This window comes from Lepus europaeus, chromosome X (assembly GCF_033115175.1).
Source record: "Lepus europaeus isolate LE1 chromosome X, mLepTim1.pri, whole genome shotgun sequence".
Taxonomy (NCBI): Eukaryota; Metazoa; Chordata; class Mammalia; order Lagomorpha; family Leporidae; genus Lepus; species Lepus europaeus.
The window spans coordinates 60,453,637-60,463,097 of NC_084850.1; the positions used below are offsets into that span (position 1 = coordinate 60,453,637).

Sequence of the window (9,461 nt, forward strand, 5' to 3'; positions counted from 1 at the left end):
TATTGTATCAATAAATTTCTTAAAAATTAAATTAACAAAAAAGAAATAAAACATTACAGATATAGTTGAAGACCACTGTGTAGCACCACACTGGAATTCTCCTCTTGTGCTAACACCCTCTGCTTTTACTAGCAGTTTGTAAAGATGACCGTTACTCATGTCCTTTGGTCATCTGCTCTCCTTGAAAGTGGGCTGGACTTAGCAGCTTGATTCTAATTAATAGAATATGACAAAAGTGATGAGCTGACACTCTCACTCACTCTAATGAAGTCTGCTGCTGTGATGTGACATATTCAGTGGCTAGGTCCACATGGTAAGGAATCCAGGGAAGCCTCTAGCCAACAGCTTGCAGGGAACTGAGTCCTTAGTACAACAACCCTCAAAGAATGGAGGCCAAGCATATTTGTGAACTTGGAAACTGATCTTCTCTGGTAAAACCATCAAATGAGAATGTGTCCCTGCCTGACACCTTGATTGACACCCTGAAGCAGAAAATTCAGCTAAACTTTGGATTTCTGAAGATATATGTCTTAAGCATCAGAGTTGCGGTGTAATTTGTTAATATGTTATGCAACATGATAACTAATACACCTTCCAAGAGGTAACCACTAACCTAAATGTGCTGTTTACCTTTCCCATACATGTCTTTATGAATACAATCATGTGCTTGCAAAATAACTGCTTGTTTAATGATGGACTGTATACCCAAGAGTGGTCTCATAAGACCATATTGTTGTGGGGTAAGGGATGTGATACAGCAGGTTAATCCAGTGCTTGTGATTCCTGCATCTTGTATCAGAGTGCCAGTTTGGGTCCCAACCTCTGCTTCTCATCCAGCTTCCTGTTAATGCGTCCTGGGAGGCAGCAGATGATGGCTCAAATTCTTGGACCACTGTCACCCCAATGGGAGACCTGGATGGGATTCCAGAATCCTGGCTTTGGCCTGGCCCAGCCCTGGCCATTATGGACCTCTGGGGGCTGAACAAGCAAATGGCTCTCTGTCTCTCTATCTCTATCTGTGTGTCTGATTTTCAACTTAAAAAAAGTAAATTAAGAAAAATGTTGCTTTTTCAGGACAGGCATTTGGCCTATCAGTCAAGATGTTGCTTGGGATGCCTGCATACTATGTTGGAGTACCGGGGTCAAGTCCTTGCTTCTCTGCTTCTGATCCAGCTTCCTGCTAATGCACATCCTGGGAAGCAGCAGTGCTGACCACAGCCCTTAGGTCTCTACCACGTACATGGGAGACCCAGATGGATTTCCCGTTCCTGACTTCAGTGTGACCCAGCGCTGGCTATCACAGGCGTCTGGGAAGTGAACAAGTAGATGGAAGATTTCTCTCTCTCTGCCTTTCAAACATAGTGAAAATAAATAAAAGTTTTATAAAAGGATTATATTTGTAGTTGTTATCTTAGTTTGTGTCGAACCTCTATAATGTATGTGCTTTTCAAATAAAATAAAGAGGTCACCTAGTGACACAGTTTTCAGAACATATCCCCATTGTTAAGCAGTGCATGACTGTATATGTATATATATATATATATGTATGTGTGTATATATGTATACACACATAAAATGCATGTATATATATATACAGATGCATTTATATACATCATTCTCTTGCATGTAAATATACAAATGGTATTGAATGTACTTAAAGTCCATATAAATGCTATTATAATGTTGGTTTCTAGAACTAGCTCTTCTCTTATTCACTTTACCACTGCCACAACTCAATCTTTGCCATTCCAAGGGGTTTTTCTCTGTCTCAGACCCTGTGAATGCTAATCTCTTCCTCAGTCCAACTCTTGGCGTTCTGTTCAGTTTCCCTACAAGTCCCAAGCCAGTGAATGAAGCCTGGTCCTGCCTTAGATGAGGCTCAGCTTCTTTCCATATTGCCCTCTAAACCAAAGTGTGCACCCAGGCTCTTCAACATTACATGAGACTCTAAGCATACCTGGATCATCACTTTAGTTTCCTTTGATAACAGTGCTTGTTAGAGAAGTGTACATTTTAAAGTTTAAAGTCTATAGGAATTATCTGTAGACACTGTTAAAATGTCTCACTAGGTCACTAGGTCCACAAGGGCCCAAGATTTTGCATTTCTACAACACTTCCAGGTGTTGCTTATGCTGTTGATACATGGACCACATATTTGTTAGCAAGGTTCCAGAGGCTAGACAGCTCTCTCTCTTTTAAGAAATTGTTCCAACTTCATGATTTAAAATGAACAGCAATAAAGTGATTTAAAATTGGCTTACACAATGATGGAATGTGATAGCTTTCAAAGAAGGTAAGATGGGCCAAAATAAACAATAAAAGGAAACATTTTACTCAATTTTATTTACCTAAAGCAAGTCAAAGGAAGGAAATAATAAAGATTAGAATAGAAACTAAAGGAATAGATAATAGAAAAACAATAGAGAAAATCGGTGAAAACAAAAGCTACGTTGCTATTACAGACTAGCAAAATTCTCAAACCTTTATCTTTATTGACCAAGAAAAGACGAAAGGAGAGAGAAGCAGAAATGAAAGAGGTACCAAGTGGTGAGCAGCTGCAGAGGCCCGCAGGGTTGGACTCTGCCTACCTTGCCCACAAGCTGTAAACTCTCCATGCTTCCCTGCCCTTCAATTCTGCTATGTTTGCTGCCCCCACCATAGCCTAAGCTGACATTGTACTGATTGAACTGCCTGTCAAGGGCCAGAACTTAATTCTGCACCTGTGAAGGCTTTGTGTTGTGTACATTTCATAGTCTTTAAAGTGGATGATTTCTTGGCCAGTGAGGCAAAGGAAACCAAAGTGGTTGGTGCTTAGTCCTTGAAGGAGATGGTTTCCAAGCTGAAGAAGCCTTGGCATATCATCCTTCCCATGGAGGCAGGTCAAGCTTTGCCGATTGCGTTGAAAAACTGGCACTATTGTTGGATAACAGTGACATCATTCAGGGAGGAAATTATGAATATAGGGATATTACAAGACAAAGTCAAGACCAAGAGAATCTTGTTTGTGGGAAATGGGGAGGAAAGGGTCTGGTATGGTCCATCACTCATGCCAAGAGGGAACAAAGAAACTTGACCCCACATCAAGATCGTCCTCCAAGGCATTATTACAGAAAAGTAGGAACAAGAGAATCCTGCTGTGACTGTGTGACAGAGGAGGGTGCACAATTAGATAGACTACAGTGATATGCAGCTAATTTGTGAGGTGTATCACTTGATGAAAGATGTTCTGGGCCCAGAGCATGATGAGATGGCACAGGTATTTGAGGAATAGGATAAAAAAAAGAGCTCATCTCGTTCTTGATTGAAATCACAGCCAATATTCTCAAGTTCCAAGACACGATGGAGAACAGCTGCTGCCAAAGATCAGTACAGGCAGAAGGGCACCAGGAAGTGGACTGCCATCTCAGTCCCGGAGTACAGCATTCTGGTCAGTCTCATCAGAGGCTGTCTTTGTTGGATGTTTATCATCTCTGAAAAATGGAACAATTGAAGCTAGAAAGAACTGAAAGGTCCTCCCCAAAGAAACAGTTTGAAGATGATAAGGAATTGCTCCTGGAGGACATTCAAAAGGCCCTCTGTGCTTCAATGATCATCTCTTATGTTCTAGGCTTTATGCTGTTAAGATGGGTAGCCACTGAATTTTTCTGGGCCCTAAATTATGCTGGCATTGCCCTGATGTGGAGGTGCATCGCCACAAGTGTATTGCCCAGGGAGGGTGCTGTGGTGCAGAGGGTGAAGCGGTCACTCCTGCATCCCATGTCAGGGCGCCATGCTTCTGATCCATCTTCCTGCTAATGTGGCTGAGATACAGCAGATGATGGCCCCAGTACTTAGATTCCTACAACCCACATGGGAGACCCAGATGGAGTTCCTGGCTCCTGGCTACAACCTGGACTATTCCTAGCTGTTGCAGGAATTTGGGGAGGGAACCGGATGATGGATGGTCTCTATCTCTCTGTCACACTGCCCTTCAAATAATAAATCTGTAAAACAAAAGTATATTCCTGGGAGAGAAAAGATGCATTTGATTGAAACCCAAAATTTTATAATCTACTACTAGATTCTTTAAGAGTCAGCTGTTGAAGACTGCCAGGACTTCTGGCAGCAGGCAGTGAGCACGGTGTCTGGGCAGGCATTCTCATGCTCTGTTTCACCACGGCCATCTCCTCCTTTGATGGATACAGGCATATCATGCTGCTAGCCAACCGCATACAGGCTCAGCAGGGTTACTTTGCAGTTCACACTTATGACATCTTAGCCAAATGAGGACAGTATATCCACACTAAGTGGACAGGCCATGATGGTAGTATGTCATCCTCTTCAGATAATGCCTAATCAGACTATTCTGATATCCTCACAATTTTATAGACCAGGATATTCCATATGCTGCACAACACACCTTCAAGGTCCTTTGCTGTTTTCTGCTGTGATCTTTTAAAATAAAGTGTTGTAAGAGACTCCTGAAAAAGTCAGAGTGTGTAAAATAGTTCTTTGAAAGCAATCATGCCCTCTGTTCTTGCCTCTTGAGACAGCCCAGGAACTGATCCTGTATGTGACAGCCAACCAACTCCATGAAACAGTTTGTTGCCACCTCTGCCCTGTTGACCAGTAAGGCAGTCAGAATTTGCCTGACAGACAGCAACTCTTAGAATATAGAAGAGGGCCAGCGCCGCAGCTCACTAGGCTAATCCTCCGCCTTGTGGCGCTGGCACACCGGGTTCTAGTCCCGGTCGGGGCGCCGATCCTGTCCTGGTTGCCCCTTTTCCAGGCCAGCTCTCTGCTGTGGCCAGGGAGTGCAGTGGAGGATGGCCCAAGTCCTTGGGCTCTGCACCCCATGGGAGACCAGGAGAAGCACCTGGCTCCTGCCATCGGATCAGCACGGTGTGCCGGCCGCAGCGCACCAGCCACGGCGGCCATTGGAGGGTGAACCAACGGCAAAGGAAGACCTTTCTCTCTGTCTCTCTCTCACTGTCCACTCTGCCTGTCAAAAAAAAAAAAAAAAGAATATAGAAGAGGGCCAGAGCTGCGGCTGAATAGGCTAATCCTCCACCTGTGGCGCCGGCACACCGGGTTATAGTACTGGTTGGGGTGCCGGATTCTGTCCCAGTCGCTCCTCTTCCTGTCCAGCTCTCTGCTGTGGCCCGGGAGTGCCCAAGTGCTAGGGCCCTGCACCTGCATCGGAGACCAGGAGAGGCACCTGGCTCCTGGCTTCGGATCAGCGTGGTGCACCGGCCGCAGCGGCCATTGGGGGGTGGACCAACAGAAAAAGGAAGACCTTTCTCTCTGTCTCTCTCTCTCTCACTGTCCACTCTGCCTGTCAAAAAAATAAATTAATTAATTAAAAATTTAAAAAAAGAATATAGAAGAGAAAGGGGTCCAGGGGATTTGATCAAACTGGAACCTTTATATCATGCAGATGATTCCTTTTTCCCTCCATTGAATAACAGTTACTTTACTAAAAGAGAGAGAGAGAGAGAGAAGGAGAGAGAGAGGGCCGGTGCCGTGGCTCAACAGGCTAATCCTCCGCTTAGCGGCACCGGCACACTGGGCTCTAGTCCCGGTCAGGGCGCTGGATTCTATCCCAGTTGCCCCTCTTCCAGACCAGCTCTCTGCTATGGCCCAGGAGTGCAGTGGAGGATGGCCCAAGCGCTTGGGTCCTGCACCCCATGGGAGACCAGGAGAAGCACCTGGCTCCTGCCTTCGGATCAGCGTGGTGCGCCGGCCGCAGCGGCCATTGGAGGGTGAACCAACGGCAAAAGGAAGACCTTTCTCTCTGTCTCTCTCTCTCTCACTGTCCACTCTGCCTGTCAAAAATAAAAAAAAAATTAAAAAAAAGAGAGAGAGAGAATGGGAACATTACTACCAACTGCACAGCAATAACATGAGCAATTGTATGCTAATAAAAATTGAAATCACCCAAGTAGGAAAAAAATATTAATTGACCTAAAGGCAACTCACTTTAAAAAAAAAAAGATTTATTTAATTACTTGAAAGGCAGAGTGAGAGAGAGAGAGAGAGGGAGATACAGAAACAGACAGATCTTCCATCCACTGGTTCATTCCCTAAACGGCCTCAATGGAGAGGGCTGGGAGGCCAAGGCAAGGATCCCTGAACTCCATCTAAGTCTCCCACATCCAGGGCGGGGGCCCAAGTACTTGGGCCTTCCTCCATTGTCTTGCATTTTCAGGGAGCCAGATTGGAAGTGGAGTAGCTAAAATGTGAACCAGCACTCTGATACGGAACACCAGTGTCGAAGGTGGTGGGTTGGCTGGTGCCACAGCTCAATAGGCTAATCTTCCGCCTTGCGGCGCCGGCACCCCGGGTTCTAGTCCCGGTTGGGGTGCCGGATTCTGTCCCGGTTGCTCCTCTTCCAGTCCAGCTCTCTGCTGTGGCCCGGGAGTGCAGTGGAGGATGGCCCAAGTGTGTGGGCCCTGCACCTGCTTGGGAGACCAGGAGAAGCACCTGGCTCCTGGCTTCGGATCAGCACGGTGCGCCAGCAGCAGTGGCCATTGGGGGGTGAACCAATGGAAAAAAAGAAGACCTTTTTCTCTATCTCTCTCTCACTGTCCACTCTGCCTGTCAAAAAAAAAATGGTTGGTTAACCCACTGTGCCACAATGCTAGCCCCAACCAACTCATTCTACGAATCCAGTATTACCCTGATACCAAAACCAAAGGCAGTACAAGAAAACTACATGCTAATGTCAATTTTTTTATTTGACAGGTAGAGTTATAGACAGTGAGAGAGAGAGAGAGAGAGAGAGAGAGAGAGAGAGAGAGAGAGAGAAAGGTCTTCTTTCTGTTGGTTCACTCCCCAAATGGCTGCTATGGCCAGCGCTGCGCTAATCCGAAGCCAGGAGCCAGGTGCTTCTCCTGGTCTCCCATGTGGGTGCAGGGGTCCAAGCACTTGGGCCATCCTCCACTGCCCTCTGGAGCCACAGCAGAGAGCTGGACTGGAAGAGGAGCAACCGGGACTAGAACCCTGCACCCATATGGGATGCTGGAGCCGCAGGCGGAGGATTAATCAAGTGAGCCAAGGTGCCGGCCCCATATCAATGTCTCTTATGAATATAGTTGGAAAAATCCAAAGCAAATCACTGGAAAATAATCCAACAACATAAAAAATGATGTACATGAAAAGTGGGACTTATTCCCAGAATATAAGGTTAGTTTAACATCTGAAAATAACATAAAATACCATGGCAATCAAATAAAAAACAAAAATCACATGATCATCTCAATTGATGCAGAGAAAAACAGTTGACAAAATCCAACATCCTCTCATGATAAAAACACTCCACAGATTAGGAATAGAAGGGAACTTCCTCAACTTGCAAAAGGGTATCTATGAACAATCCATAGCTACCCCATATTTAATGGTGAAAGAATGGATACTTTTACCCTTAAGATTAGGGATAAAACAAGGACATTAGGCCGGTGCCGTGGCTCAACAGGCTAATCCTCCACCTAGCAGTGCCGGCACACCGGGTTCTAATCCCGGTGGGGGCACCGGATTCTGTCCCGGTTGCCCCTCTTCCAGGCCAGCTCTCTGCTGTGGCCCGGGAGGGCAGTGGAGGATGGCCCAAGTACTTGGGCCCTGCACCCCATGGGAGACCAGGAGAAGCACCTGGCTCCTGCCTTCGGAACAGCGTGGTGTGCCGGCCGCAGCGCGCCAGCCGCGGCGGCCATTGGAGGGTGAACCAACGGCCAAAAGGAAGACCTTTCTCTCTCTCTCTCTCTCTCTCTCTCTCTCTCTCTCTCTCACTGTCCACTTTACCTGTCAAAAAGTAAACAACCAAGGACATTGACATTAGCATGTGAACATCATACTGGAGTTCTATCGAGGGCAATCAGGAAAGAAAAAGAAATAAAAGCCATTTGGATGGGAAATTAAAATTATCTCTATTCATAGACTATTCTATTACCTCACAGTGCTATGTAGAAATTGTATGTAGGAAATTCTAAGGAATCCACAAAAACGATAGCTAATAAACAAGTCAAAGTTACAGGATACAAGATCAATATACAAAAATCAATTGTATATATACTTGCAATGAACAATCCAAATATGAGACTATGAAAGACAATTCCATTTACAATAGCATCAAATAGAGGGGCAGGTGTTCTTTGCCATGTTTAGGAGGACCCTGCTTGGGATGCCTGCATTCCATATCAGAATGCTTCAGTTTGACTTTTGGTTCCACTTACAGTTCCACCATTCAACTAATGCATGGCCTGGGAGGCAGCAAGTGATGGTCCAAGTGCTTAGGTCCCTGCCATCCACATGGGACTGGCCCAGGCCCAGCTCTTGCAGGCATTTGGGCAGTGAAGCAGTGGATGCAAGAACTCTCTTTATCTCTGTGTCTTTCTCTCTCTTTTTCTCTGCTTTTCAAATAAATTTAAAATCTTTTTTTAAAAATAATAAAACAGAGCTGGCACCGTGGCTCACTTGGCTAATCCTCCTCCTGTGGCGCCGGCATCCCATGTGGGCGCCGGTTCTAGTCCCGGTTGCTCCTCTTTCAGTCCAGCTCTCTGCTGTGGCCCGGGAAGGCAGTGGAGGATGGCCCAAGTCCTTGGGCCCTGCACCCGCATGGGAGACCAGGAGGAGGCACCTGGCTCCTGGCTTTGGATTGGCACAGTGCGCCGGCTGTAGCAGCCTTTTGGGGGATGAACCAACAACCAAAGGGAAGGAAGACCTTTCTCTCTGTCTCTTTCTCTCACTAACTCTGCCTGTCAGAAAAATAAATAACTAAATAAATAAAACAGGATGGAACTCAAGAAGTGCAAAGCTACAAGACACTCTTGAAAGAAATAAAAGAAGATCAAAATAATGGAAACATAAACCATGCTCATGAGTCAGAAGTCTTAATATTGTTAAGATGGCAACATGTCCCAAAATGATCTATGATTACAATTCAATTCCTATAAGAATTCTACCTAACTTTTCTTTTCTTCCTTTACTTTGTAAAACTTATATAAAGGGAACAAATTTAATGTATTTCACTTATACAGTTTTTTTTTTGGACGGGCAGAGTTAGACAGTGAGAGAGAGAGAGACAGAGAGAAAGGTCTTCCTTCTGTTGGTTCACCCCCCCAAAACAGAGAGATCCATGAATCAATCCACACATCTACAATCAACTAATCTTTGACAACTGAGTTAAAATCACTCCTTGGAGAAAAGACAGTCTCTTCAACACATGGTGTTGGGAAAATTGGATCTCTGCATTTCAAAGTATCAAACATGACCCCTACCTTACACCCTATACAAAAATCAATTCACAATCAATCAGGAACCTAAATCTAAGACCTGAAACCATCAAATTACTAGAGAAAAAGTAGGGGAAACACTACAAGACATTGGCATAGGCAAAGAATTCTTGGAAAAGACCCCAGAAGTACAGGCAATAAAGGCAAAAAGAAACAAATGGGATTACATCCAGCTAATAAGCTTTTGCACAGCAA

General features: G+C 45.1%; 1 pseudogene; it reads left to right on the plus strand.

The window, feature by feature from the left end:
- Window positions 1–2,639: 2,639 nt before the first annotated feature.
- LOC133752622 (6-phosphogluconate dehydrogenase, decarboxylating-like) lies at window positions 2,640–4,335 on the plus strand (annotated as a pseudogene).
- The last annotated feature ends 5,126 nt before the right edge of the window (window positions 4,336–9,461 follow it).